Source organism: Henckelia pumila, chromosome 2 (genome assembly GCF_033568475.1).
Source record: "Henckelia pumila isolate YLH828 chromosome 2, ASM3356847v2, whole genome shotgun sequence".
Classification (NCBI taxonomy): Eukaryota; Viridiplantae; Streptophyta; class Magnoliopsida; order Lamiales; family Gesneriaceae; genus Henckelia; species Henckelia pumila.
The window spans coordinates 172,717,358-172,736,868 of record NC_133121.1 but is presented as its reverse complement, the minus strand read 5'-3'; the positions used below and the strand labels follow the sequence as shown (position 1 = coordinate 172,736,868).

The 19,511-nt window shown below is 37.2% G+C and overlaps 1 pseudogene; it reads left to right on the top strand.

The window, feature by feature from the left end:
* Nucleotides 1-17,165: 17,165 nt before the first annotated feature.
* Nucleotides 17,166-19,028, top strand: LOC140884825 (uncharacterized; annotated as a pseudogene).
* The last annotated feature ends 483 nt before the right edge of the window (nt 19,029-19,511 follow it).

Sequence of the window (19,511 nt, the reverse complement as noted above, 5' to 3'; positions counted from 1 at the left end):
TTTCCACAACATTTCAAAGCCCATGTATAAATTAACTTGGCCAACAACAAAAGAGGCTTAAATCCAATCACACACACACGAAAATGGATTGAATGCAATGGAGCACATTCTGAATTTTCAACTTACACATCCAAACATTCATATTTGCATGAAACTTAATCATTTAGGCTCCATAAGTAAGCTAGCATAGCAAAATGCATAAAAAGAAACAACTCCCACCTCATTCCTAGCAAAAACCGAAACCATACACCATATTACACCATGTAAATCTGAAAATTTTGAAATTCAAAGGGTGGAACCAAGAACACACTATAATCTATGCTTGGGTTTTAAAAAAAAAGAGAAAGATCATCTTGCCTATTCTAGCAACCAAGAAAAGAAGAGGAATCGGCCAAGCTTGGAGCAAGGCTCGACCAGCAGCTGCTGGAGCTTCCCAAGGTGTCTTCGAGGTGGTTGGAAGGCGGCTGGACGGCAGCTGGACGGCAGGGGATGGAGGAGGTGGTCGGCCGATTGGGTTTCTTGAGGGGGAGAAGAGAATATCGTGAGAAGGGGGGAAAGAGATGAGAGAGGCGACTAGATAGGATTAGAATGCTAGGGTTTTAAGTTTGTGAGTTTGTGTGTGATATATTATGTGTATGTATGTATAGGTGTGAGTAGGTAAGAGTAGGACTAGTCAAAGGTGCTTTTTTTACCACAAAAAGTGCTAGTTTTGAATTTATATTTTTAGCTTGTAAAATTCCCTCTAATTTAAATTTCTAAGTCTAGAACTCTAAATTTTAAATGTCAAGAATGAAATTTCACTTGTACGGGTCGAAAAAGGCTAATTTGGGAAATTTAAAGAATTACGCGCGAAAATGCCCTTACACGATCTTTCTTAAACTAAAAATCTAAAATAAAGATTTTATTTTATTTTCTTCACCTCTCAATAAATATAGGTAACCTATAATTAAAATGAATGATTTTTCCCCGCCGTGTTCGCCTTAGTCGCGCGCCGAAGTCGGAAGTCACCAATACAAGCAATTTAAGCAATTAAATTTTTAATTTCATACAAATAAATTCTAAGTAGATTTAAATCATTTAAATTACCATATATTTAAAAATTTTAAACATTAAAAATAATTTAGGCATGGAATTTAATTTATGAATTTTTTAGGCATCCCAAAAATAAATAAACAATTGAGGGAATTTAAATACTAACTTAGAAATTAAAATCAATACTTTAGTTATTTTGATGTCACAATGTTAAATAAAATATTAAAATAATAAACAAAACAATTAAAATAACTTAAATTAACTAAATGATTGTTTAAAAGTCATTTAAATAAAATACACAAGCGGAGTAAAATCTTTAAAACGACTTGGGCGTTTAAAAGTATTTAATAAATAAGCTAGACATTTAAAATGATTTAAAATAACTAAGCGCTAAACTTAAGTTATTTAAAATAAATAAGTTGGACCATCCAAAAAATATTTAAATAAATAAGGTTAACATTTAAAATTATTTAAATAACTATCCAATAAATATAAGTCATTTTAAATAAATAAGAGGGATGGTTAAGATCATTTAAATGGTGAGTGGATAATTGGGATCTGTTTAGTCAGCTTTATGGATGATTGGAGTGTAGGGGGGCACCCTTGATTTAAGGCCTTACTCTATTTTACTTAAGTTTACGCTCACAAGGGCCCAACTCGAGCGGTCGGCCTACAAAATTCATAACTCATCCTATATTAATCCAAAAGACTTTTCGTTCAAACCGTCACCTCAAACACACCTTAAAACACTCTAATAACCAGTATTTACATTTTTACAATGGTCCAAACCAACTCATAAACTTTGACACCTGGACAGCCCGTAAACAAGGGAAAAATCTGCTCACGTCACTCCAATTTAAAACGTACATAACTCAATTGATTTATATCCGAAATAGGCCCAATTTACACCGAAACGATCCTTACATCCTATACTTTAAGGAAATCAGAGTTAGCCCCTGCCCAGGCCTCTAAAACCAAACCCACCAGAACTATTTCCCAAGACTTGACGCAACGGTAAAAATTCTATTTTTGGAGCTCTTGACACTATGGACTCCCGAGCTCATCCCTCAACCTATTGCCCCTCAATAACCCATAAATACAACTTGTGAACATGCCTAGACACCCGCTAGAACCCTTGAACAAATCCCTAGCCCATCAATACATTACCTCCCCCTTTTTGCCCCTTCACTATCCCATTATCTTCAAAACTCCTCCAAGTGACCACCCAACCTACTAGTTCCATGACCAGCCCCATGGCCTTCCTAAAACACATCCAAATACACATGAGCAACCTCAAAAACACCCCATGGAAGCCCATCATCTCCATTCATCCATTCATTCAAAAATTTCGACTCAAACGCCATAAATTCATTATTTTCCAAACATTTCAAATCCCATGTATAAATTAACTTGGCCAACAACAAAAGAGGCTTAAAACCAATCACACACACATGAAAATGGATTTAATGCAATGGAGAACATTCTAAATTTTCAAATTACACATCCAAACATTCATATTTTCATGAAACTTAATCATTTAGGCTCCATAAGTAAGCTAGCATAGCAAAATGCATAAAAAGAAACAACTCCCACCTCATTCCTAGTAAAAACCAAAACCATACACCATATTACACCATGTAAATCTGAAAATTTTGAAATTCAAAGGGTGGAACCAAGAACACACTATAATCTATGCTTGGGTTTTAAAAAAAAAGAGAAAGATCATCTTGCCTATTCTAGCAACCAAGAAAAGAAGAGGAATCGGCCAAGCTTGGAGCAAGGCTCGACCAGCAGCTGCTGGAGCTTCCCAAGGTGTCTTCGAGGTGGCTGGACGGCGGCTGGACGGCAGCTGGACGGCAGGGGATGGAGGAGGTGGTCGGCCCATTGGGTTTCTTGAGGGGGAGAAGAGAATATCGTGAGAAGGGTGGAAAGAGATGAGAAATGCGACTAGATAGGATTAGAATGCTAGGGTTTTAAGTTTGTGTGTCATATATTATGTGTATGTATGTATAGGTGTGAGTGGGTGAGAGTAGGACTAGTCAAAGGTGTCTTTTTTATAACAAAAAGTGCTAGTTTTGAATTTAAAATTTTAGCTTGTAAAATTCCCTCTAATTTAAATTTCTAAGTCTAGAACTCTAAATTTTAAATGTCAAGAATGAAATTTCACTTGTTCGGGTCCAAAAAGGCTAATTTGGGAAATTTAAAGAATTACGCGCGAAAATGCCCTTGTGCGATCTTTCTTAAACTAAAAATCTAAAATAAAGATTTTATTTTATTTTATTCACCTCTCAATAAATATAGGTAACCTATAATTAAAATGAATGATTTTTCCCCGCCGTGTTCGCCTTAGCCGCGCGCCGAAGTCGGAAGTCACCAATACAAGCAATTTAAGCAATTAAATTTTTAATTTCATACAAATAAATTCTAAGTAGATTTAAATCATTTAAATTACCATATATTTTAGAATTTTAAACATTAAAACTAATTTAGGCATGGAATTTAATTTATGAATTTTTTAGGCATCCCAAAAACAAATAAACAATTGAGGAAATTTAAATACTAACTTAGAAGTTAAAATCAATACTTTAGTTATTTTGATGTCATAATGTTAAATAAAATATTAAAATAATAAACAAAGCAATTAAAATAATTTAAATTAACTAAATGATTGTTTAAAAGTCATTTAAATGAAATACACAAGCGGAGTAAAATCTTTAAAACGACTTGGGAGTTTAAAAGTATTTAATAAATAAGCTATACATTTAAAATGATTTAAAATAAATAAGCGCTAAACTTAAGTTATTTAAAATAAATAAGTTGGACCATCCAAAAAATATTTAAATAAATAAGGTTAACATTTAAAATTATTTAAATAAATATCCAATAAATTTAAGTCATTTTAAATAAATAAGCGGGATGGTTAAGATCATTTAAATGAATAAACTAAATAATTAAAATTATTTAATTAAGAAAACTTAAACCTTTAAAATATTTAAAACAAGTAAGTTGCACAATAATAATCATTTTGTCAATTACACTTAAGCAATTAAAAGTATTAATTAAATAGTTAGTACAATACAAACATTTAAATAAATAATTAATATTTTATTATCAAATAATTAAGATAAAGAATTTTAAATCGATTAAACTTAAAAATATTAACCATAATATTTATTTAATTTAATGCATGCGATTTAATAGATTGGATTTTAGGTGCTACAACTAAATTGACAATTTAATTTTATAAGTAATATTTTATTATTGGGCATTATCTTGTGTTTTAAGATTTCATGTAGTGTTCAGTTCCACTTTGAGATTTTCAATTAGTGATAGAATTTTGATTTCCTTCTAGAAAATTATATTATGAGGAAACAATGATATCTTAGCATAAGAGTAAACTCTACCATTTTCAATTGAATGGGCAAGTTTGAATAAATTAGCTTTCGATGTCTAAGTAATGTCATTTAGAGATTTTGGATTTCTAACTACGATAGAAGATGATTATAATAGAACGTATTAAGAATGTCATATTTTAGAAGTTGGACTAGGACCCTTTGGGTTATTGAAATATAGAATATTTTAAAATATTGTTGGACCAGGCTTGTAAGACTAAAAAAAAAAAAGAAATAGAAAACTTAGCGTAAAAAAAAAAAAGAAGAGTTAAAAATAAGAACGCAAAAACAGAAAATGAAATAAAATAAAATCAACAACGCCCTTATCATTTCATAAAATTTAATGACTTTCATAAAAAATAGTTTTTGTGAAGAAATAATAACATATATATGTAATAGATAGCTAAACCGATCCACGTGAGTCGTTACTTCCGTTCTTGATGTCAAAATTGAAAATATTTTCATAAAATATTTTAAAATATCAAAAATAACTTAAAAGATCATAAAAATACCCTTCAAACGTCAAAAAATGATTTTTAAAAAGGAAAAAAAAAGTCTAGGCGTCTAGGCGCCAAAGGCCAATATATGAAAAACTTGAAATAAATTTATGAAATCGGTTTTTGATTTACTTTTTTAGAAATTGAATATAGAATGTAACCTAACAAATATTATGCGATTAATGATTGATTACGTTGAAAGGTGGATAAAAAATTTTCCCTCACCACTAAATTGATAATTTAATTTTATAAGTAATATTTTATTATTGGGCATTTTCTTGTGTTTTAAGATTTCAAGTAGTGTTCAGTTCCACTTTGAGATTTTCAATTAGTGATAGAATTTTAATTTCTTTCTAGAAAATTATACTATGAGGACAGAGGATAATGCCCAATAATAAAATATTACTTATAATTTTCTAACTGATATCTTTTCACCTTATTTATAAAATTAAATTATCAATTTAGTGGCGAGGGAAAATTTTTTATTCACCTTTCAACGTAATCAATCATTAATCAAATAATATTTGTTAGGTTACATTCTATATTCAGTTTCTAAAAAAGTAAATCAAAAACCGATTTCATAAATTTATCTCAAATATGAAATCGGTTTTTGATTTACTTTTATACATGCACATACAAAAATGGTTTTAAACACCCCAAAAACACGCAAATAGCCAATGGTTAATTAAAACTGATGTCTTAGTTTGAAAACCGTTGTATTTGACACATATAAAGACAACGTTTTTTAAACACCTTTGTATTTTTCCATTGAAATATGGCAAACGACAACAGTTTTAGAGAAAATTTTTGTCAAAAGTAAAAAACAACGGTTTTTCACAACAAACTTGAAAATATTTTGATAAAATATCATTAAAATATTAAAAACACCTTAATACGTCATAAAAGTACAATTTAAACTTCAAAAAAGTGGATTTTTAAAAAAAAACAAAACAGGACAAGCGCCTAGGCGCTAGCATGGGCGCATAGGCGCCATGCATAACTAGCGCCTAGGCGCCAGGTATATTTTGCGCCTAGGCGACGCACCTCCTTAGCGCCTAGGCGCCAAGGCGCCTAATCTGGAGCCTAGGCGCTTACTTTGGCGCCTAGGCGCCGTTACTTTTTTTTTTCTTTTTAAAATATATTTTTTTACGTTCGAAGGGTATTTTTATGATATTTTAAGGTATTTTTGATATTTTTAAAATATTTTATGAAAATATTTTCAATTACGACATCAAGAACGGAAGAAACGACTCATGTGGATCGGTTTAGCTATCTATTACATATATATGTTATTATTTCTTCACAAAAGCTATTTTTTATGAAAGTCATGAAATTTTATGAAAGGATAAGAGCGTTGTTGATTTTAATTCATTTCATTTTCTGTTTTTGCGTGCTTATTTTTAACGCTTGTTTTTTTTACGCTAAGTTATCTTTTTTTTTATATAGTCTTACAAGCCCGATCCAACAATATTTTAAAATATTCTATATTCCAATAACTCAATGGGTCCTAGTCCACCTCCTAAAATATGACATTCTTAATACGTTCTATTATAATTATCTTCTATCGTAGATGGAAATCCAAAATCTCAAAATTACGGTATTTAGGCATCGAAAGCTAATTTATTCAGACTTGCTCATTTAATTGAAAATGGTAGAGTTTACTCTTATGCCAAAATATCATTGTGTCCTCATAGTATAATTTGCTAGAAAGAAATCAAAATTCTATCACTAATTGAAAATCTCAAAGTGGAACTGAACACTACATGAAATCTTAAAACACAAGATAATGCCCAATAATAAAATATTACTTATAAAATTAAATTATCAATTTAGTGGCGAGGGAAAATTTTTTATCCACCTTTCAACGTAATCAATCATTAATCGCATAATATTTGTTAGGTTACATTCTATATTCAGTTTCTAAAAAAGTAAATCAAAAAACGATTTCATAAATTTATCTCAATCTTTTCATATATTGGCCTTTGGCGGCTAGGCGCCTAGACTTTTTTTTCCCTACATTCTATATTCAGTTTCTATAATAGTAAATCAAAAACCGATTTCATAAATTTATCTCAAGCTTTTCATATATTGGTCTTGTCCAAAACTATAAATAATTTGTTACTCATCAAACCAATTTTCATCTTAAGTCGAAATCTTAGGTTAATTCATAACTTACATGAATACTTCCATATATAACATATTTTCAAGACTTAGTTCTATAAAGATACCAATCCAGAAAATTCAAGAAGCAAATCTAAGATAAATATGACATTTCTCTAATACCAAGTACCTATGAAAACCTTGTTTCCTAACTGATACATTTTTACGTTGTTTTTTTTACACACACATACATATAAACCTGATAGATAAAATATATATATACCCAATGCATAAGTCTCAACCCGTCACCTTTTCGCCTCTCATTATACAGCTGTCGATTTCAGCAGCCACCTGACATGTATTCAATTTCAAAATGGTGATTAAAATAGTAGATACAGATTGGTCACCGTAAAATACTTACATAAAAATTTTTACATCCACCTAACCATTGCACAAAACCAACCAATGAACCTCTTATTGTAGACATCTTATATCAATATTTCATCTTTCTATTCGTTTGACTTCAGAATGGTTTTATGTTCACTAAGGAAATATTTTTGTATAATATTTTTTAGACAGCAGATATTGACAATTACATATGTGCATAATTATACATTAATGTAGTAAACTTACATTATGTAGGGAGATACGTCTTCCATATTTTCTAGCACAGTCAAAAGTGCTTGTATCAATTTTAGCACTGTAATTGGTGGTTTGAATGCTAAGAAGCCTGGAACATTTGATTTGGGTGATTGAGGGACCCCAACAAGATCAAGTCGGTCGAAGCTAAAATAGCTAGCTGGACTGGAGTAGCAGTTGAACTCGCCGAAAAACTCGTCGAAAAGGGACTAGAATGAGTAGAAAACAGGGGCTGGCTTCGCTTGATTTAAAACCTCGAATACAACACACTCAAACTCCAAGATCAAAGTAGGGCTTCTCGAAGAAGCGCAACGAAAACAGTGTGCAAAAATAGGACAATAACATGGCTTGCTCTTGGAAGAAAAAATCATCAAAAATAGCGATTTATGGCTCAAATCGAAGCTACAGGCGTAATGAAGAAAAAAAATCAAACCGTTCGAGGTTTTGACACTGGATGAAGGAGATACGAGTCAAATACAACAGTTGTATAGTGGATAGGCGAGAAGGTGACAGGTTGAGGCTTAGGCATTGAGTATATTTTTTGTTTTCTATCAAGTGTATTTATGCGTGGGGAAAAAAATAAGGTGAAAAGATATCAATTAGAAAAAAATGTTGTCGTAGAACTAAAATACATGCACATACAAAAATGGTTTTTAACACCCCCAAAAACATGCAAATAACAAATGGTTAATTGAAATTGATGTCTTAGTTTGAAAACCGTTGTATTTGACACATATAAAGACAATGTTTTTTGAAAACCTTTGTATTTTTCCATTGAAATATGGCAAATGACAACGGTTTTAGTGAAAATTCTTGTCAAAAGGCAAAAAACAACGATTTTTGACAACAAACTTGAAAATATTTTGATAAAATATCATTAAAATATTAAAAACACCTTAATACGTCATAAAAGTACAATTTGAACTTCAAAAAAGTGGATTTTAAAAAAAAAAAAAAACCAGGACCAGCGCCTAAGCGCTAACATGAGTGCCTAGGCACCATGCATAACTAGCGCCTAGGCGCCAGGTATCTTTTGCGCCTCGGCGCCGTACCTCACTAGCGCCTAGGCGCCAATTCTGTTTAGCGCCTAGGCGCCTAATCTGGAGCCTAGGCGCCTGTACTCACTAGCTCCTAGGCGCTTCCTTTGGCGCCTAGGCGCCATTACTTTTTTTTCTATTTAAAAATTATTTTTTGACGTTCGAAGGGTATTTTTATGATATTTTAAGGTATTTTTGATATTTTTAATTTCGACATCAAGAACGGAAGTAACGACTCACGTGGATCGGTTTTGCTCTCTATTACATATATATGTTATTATTTCTTCACAAAAGCTATTTTTTTATGAAAGTCATTAAATTTTATGAAATGATAAGGGCGTTGTTGATTTTATTTTATTTCATTTTCTATTTTTGCGTTCTTATTTTTAACGCTTCTTTTTTTTACGCTAAGTTATCTATATCTTTTTTTAGTCTTACAAGCCCGATCCAACAATATTTTAAAATATTCTATATTCCAATAACCCAATGGGTCCTAGTCCACCTCCTAAAATATGACATTCTTAATACGTTCTATTATAATTATTGTGAGACCCCTGTCCCACCTGAGAAAAATGAAAGCTTTAAAATGAGTTTAAAAATGGGCTACAATGGACTTCTATAGAAACTTGAGTTAATCATTTCGTAAAGCGATGACGAATACGAAGTAGTTGCTATAGGGGCCCATTATGCAGTCGCGCAGGCCCGAGCCTGGGCTCGGGGCATGACAGAATGGTATCAGAGACCGGTCACCAGCCGGCAGACCCCGGGAAATAAGTTCTATGTGTGGCAAAGTGCTACGTGCGTGGGAGTCACCTCTTGAACCTGCGGGGCAAAGTGCTACACGATGGGAGCCACCTCTTGAAACCGTAGGATCCACCTCTAGGTTCCCGGTGCTGGTGGATCGATAGTTCAGGTCGCGACGAGGATGTCGCGTTCTGAAGAAGGGATGATTGTGAGACCCCTGTCCCACATGGGAAAAATGAAAGCTTTAAAATGAGTTTAAAAATGGGCTACAATGGACTTCTATAGAAACTTGGGTTAATCATTTTCGTAAAACGAGGACGAATACGAAGTAGTTGCTATAGGGGCCCATTATGCAGTCGCGCAGGCCCGGGCCTGGGCCCAGGGAGTGACAGAGCAAGTTTAATAGTTATCATCTGTAGTGACCCTACCCGGATCCACTACCTAATCAGAGTTTAAGAGCATAATTAAACATGCATAAAATAAATCGCTGCGAAAGACTTAAATAAAAACAGACCGGCAGAATACAACCGGTTAAACCAATTCGATTTATACAACCAAATCGAATAAATAGCCTAAAGGCAAAACCTACAGCTAATCTTGTTGTTTTCACTGGTCACTGGCTACTCCAAGCTCTGGGTGCTCAATCCTGCACCTACACCTGCCCCGTCGAATAGGGTGTCCAAATACACAGAAAAGACTGGACGTGAGCTCTAAGCTCAATACGAAAGCACTGGGTAAAACATACAAATATGATGCATGCAAATGATAGGGTATCCATATCTGGGATAACTGTATATAACTGCTCAGTAATGGCGCCTAGGATATAAGTGGTACAACCCGAGGAGAAAACCATGCGTACACTGCTCATTCTTACAGGACGTGGACCCTGTCCCCCGATGCTAGCCACCCATTACCCGTCAGTCAATGGGCCCTAGACATCAACCATCCAGACAGGGCTGAGCGGCCCTACGTGGCTCATCTCACAAGATGGACAGACACAATATGATATGCACATGCTGCATAATAAATGACATACAAAATGCAACATATAAGCATGCAAAACCCGCTGGCAATCTCAGTCTGTACTTGCGTACCTTACTACAGGCAGTTTCTAGCAGTCCCACTCTAGGTTCCAAGCCTATCATCAACTCTACAATGCAAATATCCATGCATCATTATTTAAGCTCTAAAAGCCTTAACTAAGCTATTGCATACTCCTAAATAATTTAAGGAGACCATAGCTATACCTGCGTCCATCGTCAGCCCGCTGATGACATTTGCCTCAAAATTAGGCCACAGCTCCACTACGACGCCTGGATCGCTATGCCACTTCCGGATTCCCAATAGGATGCCTAGAACTCCCTAGATCTGAGTTAGAAGGCTTAGGAATCAAAAAGAAGAGAGGGAAAGGTACACTTGAAAATGAAATCTCGACCCCTTATTTATAGACGAAGCTCGGAGCCTCCGAACCCGGTTCGGAACGTTCGAACACGATCGGATCTTCCGATCTCATCTTTGGAGCATCTGATCGCCCCAATATTACGTCCGCCATGACGTCACCTTGCTGACGTAAGAGATGACGTGTGCCCTGGTCCCGATCGGATCATCCGATCTTACCGACGGAGCTTCCGATCCACTTCGGAGCCTCCGATCCTGAGTTCGTATCCTTCGATCCAGTTCGGAGCCTCCTGACTTGGTTCGGAGCTTCCGAACCCTCCGGACCTTCGGGACCTTCCCGGCTATTTTGAGTGTCCTGAATCCATTTCTTGACTCCGTTAACCCATTTGGAATTTCCTTAATCATATTTTACTTAATCTAAACATGATTACACGATTAATATATTCATTAATTGCTAATTCTGGATACGGGTCACTACATTCTCCCCTCCTTAAAAGATTTCGTCCTCGAAATCTAAGGTAAAACCTCGAGAACGTACAAGATACCTTGCTCGAGTGTCTGGTCGAAATATCCTTCTACACACTCAGACTCCCGTCAAATTCTCTGCAAGCTTCATTAATGCTGAACCGCATAAACATTTTCCCAGCTGAAAATTACTGCGCTACTGGTCGACAATCGAACTCCTTTAGCACTCTCATATCACAACATTGATACGTCTTCCAAACTGACCCCGATCTCTCTGGTCACGAAAGATACAATACCCGCTTGATCAAGATTATCGTCTCAAAGGAAATCTTATACTGACGAAGACCAAGTCATAACCTGACTGGTTTTACTGCATTCGTCGAATCACTAATCAAGACTAACCACCTAATGATTCCAAAAGTTCTCGGTGCTCAACACCTCTAGTTAGGAAACACTTTTCCCAACACTGTGCCGACACAACAAAGCCCAAATTCCCCTCAAGAGAATCTAGTTGCTCAAGTCTATACTCCAACGTAACTGCTCATAATGTTCCCTAGACTGGTTATTCTCCCCACTCTCCCTAAAGCATAACCGGCCTCCCAAGAAATACTGAAAACTTAAACCATCATGTCTAGTGCATTCTGCTGTCCACGTTTCTTAGTATAACCTCAACACTGTGCCTTGATGATAACTATCATCACTTGCAATTCATGACGCTACGTCATCTCCTAGCCATTGGCCTGCGAAGTCACGCATACATTGCAATAGAAGTTATTATACCTATGATGATCTACATCATCTCGATCATAGATTATCCACCTCATGAATTTTCGATCGATAAACATCCTCCTGATAGTTATACATACCCGCAATCACCGTGCGCTCATCAAGACTAAGGCAAGCTCCCACCAATATGCTCGACTGGGACATTCCACAGTGCACAGACATATGGAAACGCTTCCTATTCCGTCTCGAAACTCGACAGTCTTTGCACCTGGTATAACTCAACTCAGAGTCTTTGATAATACCATCAGCCCATACCAACCTCCCAAGGTTGAACATACTGATCCTGGAACTAAATCCCAACGGATTCTCAATAGTCAAATCGTTCCTTTGTCGAACGCATCATTCTCAGCACTGAACGATCTAATTCGTCAATTCCCTAGTCAATCCTGGGAAATACTTGTGCTCGAAGTAACTTGCCACACAATGCATCTCTGATTGTCATTCATTGCTAACGCGCAATATCTTTGACAAATAGTCCGCACGGATGTGACTCACGGCTTGAAAGAAATAACTTGATCTGTCACGATCTTGCGAAATCTTTTATCCCAAAGGAAAACCTCGTTGGCTACTAAGTCGATCCTTGACTATCTTTGTCATTTCAGAGACATCGTTCTTCATGCTAGAATACTTGTGACACATCCTGCTAGATCTCGAGGATCAGATCCTAGCTAATGTCACACAGATCAGACAACTGATGTTTCCTTGCTAATTTCCATTAGCATTCCCAACTACTCGTCGGATCCAACCACAACGGTACACATAGATGCCCTCACTTAACCAAAATGTCCGGTCAACAATCTTTACTATTGTTGTTTAATGGAAAACTCTCACATGAAACAACAACATGATCCATTCCTGACCTATTGCTATCACTAATCAATTGATTTGATCAATATCAGCTTCCTTCTTAACAAGAATGCATAATCCTTGGAAACTACCAACTCCTTTGCTTGCCTCCACTGTCAAGTTAGCACCTAACTTAACCATACAAGTCAATTGCAATCTTTCGATAGATTCGTCTCTGGCAAACCTAGAGATTCTAAATCATCCAAATTGTCAAATGCTCTGAGATGGTATCCAGTACTCATCCCATAAGCACTACTCGACAAAATACTATCTCAAGTATTTCTTAATTGCTACATCCTGATTGGCTCGACCAATCGAATTCATCGATCTACTTAAGCTTGCACTTATCAGATCAAACCACCACTGATCATCCAACCTACATGGCTCGGTCAATAACCATGACTCAGCTGCCACAAAGAACCATTTCCAAACGGTATCAGATCACGATACATAAGTAGTTTACTTGGCACAAGTCCTACGCCTTTTCAGCACTACTAACCGCTGCTTCGTATTCTGAACTTAACCATCCTAACTCTGACAGAGTTAGCCAATAACCATTAGTAATCACTAGCACAGATCCCGTGCCACCTTAGTACTACTAATCGTTGTCTTGTTCACCCAAGGAAAACATCAAGATAAACAAAGCCCATTTCCATCCCATGGAAAATCCTATGCTCAATCTCTGAAAATATCAGACAGTATTTAGCGCAACCACTGGACTTACTATCCTTACCTCGTTCATTCAGGATGAACATCGCGATTCGTCAAGTCCAAAGTTATACCTAAGGAATTCCAAAGATTCCCAACATTCCCGAACATGCTCCTGATTATATCCCACTCTAAGATTGTGCAACAAATTAAGACCGAGGTAGCCTACCACCATGTCCCACCTGGAATCACCACCAAGCGTATACTGGCATCACGCTTCCCTCATGCCTCAATTAGTCTTATACAATCCTTAGCATACGGTATAAACCATCACAGATGAAGTCCATCATCATGAATTAATTCTCCTATTCGAGTCTAAGTCTCGAATCAGTATCCCATCCCGTATCTCGGATGACTCCTATTACAAGGAAATTTTAACCACAACTCTAATGACAACCCCTAGTCATTGCTGGTAGAAATTCGTCCACCTACTAGCTCCACACGTCTAGCAGTAACCCAAAGGTTAATACCTATCTACTCAAGGTACACACTCGTCAAGGAAATCCCTCCAAAGACTGGTTCCCATAGCAAAAAACTCAATATATATATATCTGGCACACCAGACGACATCGAACCATCGATATCAAACCTGATATCTAATCCAAGGTCATACCTCGTCGTGACTGTCACCAAATCCCTAGACTGAGTATCCTTCCCACCGCCAATCCTGAAGCACAAAGGCTCCCAGATAACCTCTGAAGTACAAAGACTCCCAGAGTAACACTGGCATAGGGTCGCGCCCCATCACGTCTAGTCCTGGTCATAGTCCACAATTCTCGGCATATACTGGACCTGGTATCCCGATGAAAACCCATCATCACAAGCCTCAACCTAACAAAGGTCAGACAGCCTACTGTTCTCAAGAAAACAACCTAGAACAAAGTTCAAATGTTCTAAACCGAACAATACTCTTAATGCCTCTAGATGAGTCCACTCATCGCTGGCACTAACATAGTCCACTGACTAACTAGGTCAATCCTAGGAAAACGCCTAGACTAACCGCATGTCACACTGTCACAGTCGGCCCACTCAAAACCTCATGAGCTGCAATAGTTTGAACACTAATCAACTAAAACAATGTCAATCCTAGCAAAATCAATTGCAATCATTCACAAATTGCTGGATAAATAAAACATGTATCATTGCTTCCATTTATGTACAATTTCTCAATTACAATCCCATGTAATACATACAGTATTCAAAATACAATGAAATGTACAATCGAACTTGAAATGATACAACTAAAGTATGATGATTCCTTTACAACTGAAGTACTGTTTACAACTACATCAATACATTATTTAAATCATCGTACTAGTCTTCGTTTCTTGAGCATGAAGCTTCTAATCGACACACGCATCGATACAAGCATACTCCCGACCAAGTCTCTCTACATGTCCTCCTACGAAGAACTCTGGAGAAATGGCTCGTGATAGCTAATCAGCTATGCTCTGCGTCAGTGCATGTCAGTCGACCCCTTCTGCTCACGATCTACCATCAGCGTTCTTCTTGTATTCATATCATGCTTTTGAACATTAAGTTTCCCGTGTGCCTACCGAACGCATCGATATCAGCATACCGGAAAAAACATGTTCTGCATGAGGTTAAAGACCTCACTCTCGAAACCTGTCTTGCTTTAGGCACTCGAGGCATTCTTTGGTGAAGTTCTATCTGACAATCTCTCCAACTATGACTGGAGAATCTGCAGAGTAGTGTCATCATGGTATGGACTGTACAGATGCAAGCATCAAGTGCGTCCCATCCAATGCTCTGCCACTGCCTCTGACATCCGGTACTTGACCCAAAACTAGAATCCACCTGAGTAGAAATCTTGAAAACTCGGACACGATCCATCACTCTGTCCGCACTTGCTGGAATCCCATAAGCCAAATCTTCAAAAATCCTGCCGATGATGATAGTCTTCGGGCAACTTAATCGCCGCATCATCACCTCTTCCAAGGTCTCATCCATCCTATAAAGATAACCCAAATTCTCATTACTATATCCCAAGTCTCTTGCATGCATATGCTCTGATACCAATAAATGTAGTGACCCTACCCGGATCCACTACCTAATCAGAGTTTAAGAGCATAATTAAACATGCATAAAATAAATCACTGCGGAAGACTTAAATAAAAATAGACCGGCAGAATACAACCGGTTAAACCAATTCGATTTATACAACCAAATCGAATAAATAGCCTAAAGGCAAAACCTACAGCTAATCTTGCTGTCTTCACTGGTCACTGGCTACTCCAAGCTAAGGGTGCTCAATCCTGCACCTACACCTGTCCCGTCGAATGGGGTGTCCAAATACACAGAAAAGACTGGACGTGAGCTCTAAGCTCAATATGAAAGCACTGGGTAAAACATACAAATATGATGCATGCAAATGATAGGGTATCCATATCTGGGGTAACTGTATATAACTGCTCAGTAATGGAGCCTAGGATATGAGTGGTACAACCCGGGGAGCAAACCCTGCGTAAACTACTCATTCCTACAGGACATGGACCATGTCCTCCGATGCTAGCCACCCATTACCCGTCAGTCAATGGGCCCTAGACATCAACCATCCAGACAGGGCTGAGCGGCCCTACGTGGCTCATCTCACAAGATGGACAGACACAATATGATATGCACATGCTGCATAATAAATGACATACAAAATGCAACATATAAGCATGCAAAACCCGCTGGCAATCTCAGTCTGTACTTGCGTACCTTACTACAGGCAGTTCCTAACAGTCCCACTCTAGGTTCCAAGCCTATCATCAACTCAATGCAAATATCCATGCATCATTATTTAAGCTCTAAAAGCCTTAACTAAGCTATTGCATACTCCTAAATAATTTAAGGAGACCATAGGTATACCTGTGTCCTCGTCAGCCCGCTGATGACATTTGCCTCAAAACTAGGCCACAGCTCCGCTACGACGCCTGGATCGCTACGCAACTTACGAATTCCCAATAGGATGCCTAGAACTCCCTAGATCTGAGTTAGAAGGCTTAGGAATCAGAGAGAAGAGAGGGAAAGGTACACTTGAAAATGAAATCTCGACCCCTTATTTATAGACAAAGTTCGGAGCCTCCGAACCCGGTTCGGAACGTCCGAACACGATCGGATCTTCTGATCTCATCTTCGGAGCGTCCGATCGCCCCAATATTACGTCAACCATGATGTCACCTTGCTGACGTAAGCGATGACGTGTGCCCTGGTCCCAATCGGATCGTCCGATCTTACCGACGGAGCTTCCGATCCACTTCAGAGCCTCCGATCCTGAGTTCGGATCCTCCGATTCAGTTCGGAGCCTCCTGACTTGGTTCGGAGCTTCCGAACCCTCCGGACCTTCGGGACCTTCTCGGCTATTTTGAGTGTCCTGAATCCATTTCTTGACTCCGTTAACCTATTTGGAATTTCCTTAATCATGTTTTACTTAATCTAAACATGATTACACGATTAATATACTCATTAATCGCTAATTCTGGATACGGGTCACTACATCATCTGTTCATGTGTAGATGTGCATTCTTATCTTTTTGGGAACCAATGGCGAGACCTATTTCAACACAGCAGCACTAGTTTCTTGCGTGCAGAACATCCCTAATTGTTGTGGTCCTGTTGTGGGAATTCTTAAGGGTTTTGCGGGATTGAGTGGTGCAATCTTGACTCAAATATATGCACTGATGCATACCCAGACCACGCATCGCTCATATTTATGGTTGTGTTTGGGCCAACAATAGTGATCATTGCTCTTATGTTCATTGTCAGGTCTGTTGGAGGTCACAAGCAAATATGGTCATTCGATGGGTTTAATTTCTCAGTTATATATGGCATGTGCGTTGTGTTGGCTGCTTATTTGATGGGAGTAATGCTGGTGCAAGATATAGTTGATTTAAACCAAACCATAATTACAATTTTCACTATCATTCTACTAGTTATTTTGTTTATTCCCATTGCTATTCCGGTGAATCTGAGTTTTTATCGGGAGCTAAAATTACCTGTCGAAGAGGCACTTCTAACTGAATCTCAAAAACAAGAGGCTGGAAAATCTGAAGATGATGGTCAAGACGTCATATTTAGTGAAATTGAGGATGAAAAGCCAAAAGAGGTTGACTTACTTCCTGCTTTAGAGAGGCAAAGGAGGATTGACCAACTGCAGGCAAAGCTAGCCCAAGCAGCTGCAGAAGGTGCTGTGAGAATCAAGAAACGAAGACCACATAGAGGGGAGGATTTCACATTATTGGAGGCATTGATAAAGACAAATTTTTGGCTTATATTTTTCTCTCTTCTACTGGGCTCATGTTCTGACTTGACTGTTATCGACAATTTGGGTCAGATGAGCCAATCCTTGGGTTATGAAAACACCCATGTATTTGTTTCGATGATCAGCATTTGGAACTTTCTTGGTCGTGTAGGTGGTGGCTACATCTCTGAGAAAATTGTTAGGTACCTTGTTTCCATATTTTTCTCTCAACGTGTATGTTTACAAATTGCTATGTATTTTTTCTCACTACAATTACCGTATACTGCAAAACAGGGACTATGCATATCCAAGGCATGCTGCCATGGCCGGTGCCCAAGTGGTAATGGAATTCGGACATTTCTTCTTCGCAATGGGCTGGCCCGGGGCAATGTATGTAGGAACTCTCCTTGTTGGTGTCGGATACGGAGCACACTGGGCAATAGTGCCTGCAGCTGCCTCAGAGCTTTTTGGGCTGAAAAAGTTCGGTGCTTTGTACAATTTTCTCACTCTAGGTTCATTAGTATTCTCAAGTATTATCGCCAGTAGCATATATGACAGAGAGGCAGAAAAGCAAGCTCACAATGGTCCTCATGCATATCACAGTATGATGACTTCATTTTCAAGATTCCTATATCTCGAGGAACAACCAAAGTGTCATGGTTCCATTTGCTTCTTCGTAACTTTCTTGATCATGTCTGGATTTTGCATCATTGCTGTTGTTTTAAGTATGGTGCTCGTGTATCGAACAAAGATAGTGTATGCTAATCTTTATGGAAGATCTCTACGATAAACTAGCTGCGATTTCTATTCTAAACTGGGATAAAAGGTCGGATTTCTGGATCTGGAGATGGCCAAGGTTGTGTAATAAAAAACTTCTCTATGGTAGAATGCTTGGAAAGAGAAAATAGCATATTATTTTGAAGGGATATAGTTGTTTTTATCGCTATTATCTTTATATATATGCACGTATCTGCTTCATATTCTTTATCACCACCAACTTATGGTTGGCGTGGGATGCGTAGTATGCTTGGTGTTGTGTCTGCATGTTTTCTATTATTTTGTTTGTAATATCGAAATTATTTGGCAAAATTTTGAGCTTCTGTGATGTATCCTCACACGCTATGGTTTTGATTTTATATTGCTTGGGTTTGATGCTTTATGATTCTCTGTAAAATTGCTACCGTAAAAATTTTTTAGATTGCTGGCTCTTTTCTAGTTTTTCTCGAATCAATTGAAATAATCTGCCAATCAGGAGAGCGCTCACAAATGTTTGATTTATATTAACAACTATGAATCATAAACTTACACTCGATTCGATAAAAATAAGTTTATTTTGGTTCTTCCCCCTTCAAGAATCATTAACTACAAACAGTGTAGAGATTGTCTCAATTTGAAGAACCAAGAAACAAAAATAGGACCCCATCTATGTTTGATCCTTTTAATTTTATTGGATGGTTTTAATTATTTGATTTCACTAGTACAAACGCCTTTTCTGTTGGAGAACGGTGATCAGATCAATCAGGATTGATACCCGGTGCAACGGAAGTTTAAAAATTTTATATGGAACGATTCCATAATGGGTATCAAAACTTTACGATTAAATTGTGCGTGTAAAAATTAA